The following is a 2,882-nucleotide window of genomic DNA, read 5'->3' on the forward strand; positions in this document are numbered from 1 at the left end:
TATACCAAAAAATTGCCAATATATCAATACACAGTAGCTGTACCTCGAAAACACGTTAAGCGGTCGTCTGGAACACGTCAAATACGTTGGCATGTGTTGGAGATACGTTCTTGATAATTTATGCAGATAAGTAACTGATAAGTTACTCATAGGTTTTGGATTGATTAGACACCATGACTTATGAGTAACTTACTCTTAATGTATGTCAACAATCAGATAACTTAATTGTAACTTAGTTTTGAGCATGCGGAAAATTTCTCGACGTACTCGCTGTATGTCGACGTGTACCAGCGTGCTTCAGCATACCTCAGTGTGCTTATAACTTATCCAACGTATGACAACGCTTTTTGCCAGATTTTTCGTACGTCGGGCATACACTGGTCTGAATCGTCAAGGTGTGACAGGGGCTCGATTGCCTGATCCTGACTTTGTTTTTGCCCTCTGGATTACTCTGCTCTGTCTTTCCCCTAATTGAGCTTACAGTGGCCTCTGTTTTCTGAACATTGACCTTGTTTCTGTTCCCTGGTTTCTATCTCATGCCAAACCCCCTGTATAGGACTGAATTCGCCAGCTCTTACTCTCGCCTGGTTATGGTTAGTGGATCTACCTCTTCATTATCCCTACTGTGTTTCTCTGGCTCTGAACCTGATTCTGTCCTGGACCTGCAAGCTCTGCTAGTCCCTTGTTTAAACCGATCCATTTTGTCTTCTGTGGATTTCTGGACAGATCTGGACTCAAGGTCTCCTTCTACAAAAAATAAAAAAAATGTTCTCTGCAAGACCTTCAAGAAACCTGATCTGAATTTGAAATACTCCTTGATTTAGAAGAAGTTTAGTGGATCTCTGTATACTTTGAAAGATCCCTGAATCATCTCTCCAGCAACTAACCTGCCTTCTGCTCTCCAGCGGTTCAGGCTACCCTGGTTTAACCTGTTCCTGAGTTTCCTGGAACGTGAATCGTTAGACTAAAGGCTGATTTATACTTAGAAACCAGGTCATCTGCATGTGTTTCGGAGTGAATGCAAATGTGCCCCCGGCCCTCCAGCAGACCCTCTGCTGCACCTCTCCAAAATTGTAGGTGACCGCAGACAGTGCCTCAGACAGGATACATCTGATCGGTCAAATCTACATCCACTCTACCTATGTATGTACAATTGCTAGCAATCCAAATACAATGTTCTACATTTTATCAGACATTTGAATTTGACAGATAAGAAAACTGAACCTATATCTGGAACAAAGTCTTAAAATCAATATTTACTATCATTATGTGTACAACTATTTACTTTTCTAGGCTATTCGCTTAACATGCTGTTAAAACTGCTGTTAAAGCACATTGGCTGGGCAAAGGTCATGAAAAATTATTAAAGTACAAGTTTCTAGTCAAAGTAGTTTTAACAGGTAGCTCAGTTTCTGAACACTCCCTAACCCTCACAGCTCCCCGGCCAGTAGGGTTAGGGTTTTGACTGACTGGTAAGTAAGCATAAAATTCACCTGGGAGTCTGTTGTTCCAAATCCTACCCGGGCCTTGCACTGCATACCTTGCAACACAAACACTCACCTGGTTGTTTTTCAAAACAACATAAAATTCAAGTATGTTTTCTGTGAAGAGATATTTTCAAATTGAAGATGAAGTTTTTGCTGTATCTGTTCAAAGTTCAACTTTTTCCACAAAGTATGAAGGGCCTTTTGAGATCCGTTGGGGAAGAACTAAAAAAATAAATGTTATTAGCATCCCTAAGGAAAGACACTATTCCCTATTTGTCACATACCACTCTAGACCTGTGCCAGAGACTAAAGGTGACGTGCAGTAACAACTTAACCACAAGTGAAGGGTATGGATAAACCTGTCTAAAGATGAATTACCCTGGTATTTACAAATTCTGAGGTGTCAACTTTGAAGAGTCAGCTTGGCCACCTATCTGCTGAACAACATTTAACAGATATATTGAATGATTACCACATGCCTGTTTAGTGATGGTCTGATCCACACTACAGTACACTGCTAGAATATGCTGTAAATGTCAGACTTGCAAAATCCATCTAGAAGCACCCCTACTGTACTAGCTCCTTATAGTGGTCTTGTTATAAACAGAAAACGAAATACCTGTCCTAGGAAGTAGGCTCTGCTCTTTTCAGATGGCCACTGCTGTTTAAATAATCACAGACTACCACAATTAAAACAGAAGGGGTACTTTATTTTTTGAATAATTCAGGATTGGATGTCAGGGGGCCTGGTAGCATCAAAACAGGGCCATAATCTGACACTCTCAATGAAATAGTGGTTCTGATCACTAACAGTTTATTTTTCCTACTGACTTTAATCCCCTTTTATTCTTTTGACTTATCTTTAACATCAATCAGGACCACATGCAGCAGACTTTCCAGGAAAACAACTATGACACACCTTTTTTTTTAATTGAAGGGAACATGTTACAGCCTCTATCTTTAGTTGCAGTGACTTAACCTTTCTCATTACTCAGCAGGGATTGTGCAGAAATGATTGCACAACGTGCTTGACTTCAGGGTAGTGGACCATTCATTTCAGCTAAACAGACGCCTGATCCTACAAAAGGCTCCGAGGAGGCTTTATTAGAGGGGCAGCTGCAATGCTCTTTCTAAAGCAGCTTCATTTACTACCCATGACAATGTGTTCTGTTGATCTTGGGTTAGTTAAAAGTTCTTAATTCGGCAGTTAAACATTGAACGCCTCTTGAAGGTAAAACACACTTTTTTTTCTAAACCTTTTGCAATTTAATTCAGTTTATTTATATAGTTCTTATTCACAACATATGTCCTTTAAAGCACTTTGCTGAGTGATTTCAATAAAATGAAATCAAATGGGCGACAGTGGCGTTGGATGTAGGAGTTTGCCCTGAAATC

Source organism: Cyprinodon variegatus, unplaced genomic scaffold (assembly GCF_000732505.1).
Source record: "Cyprinodon variegatus isolate N-32 unplaced genomic scaffold, C_variegatus-1.0 Scaffold933, whole genome shotgun sequence".
NCBI classification, from domain to species: Eukaryota; Metazoa; Chordata; class Actinopteri; order Cyprinodontiformes; family Cyprinodontidae; genus Cyprinodon; species Cyprinodon variegatus.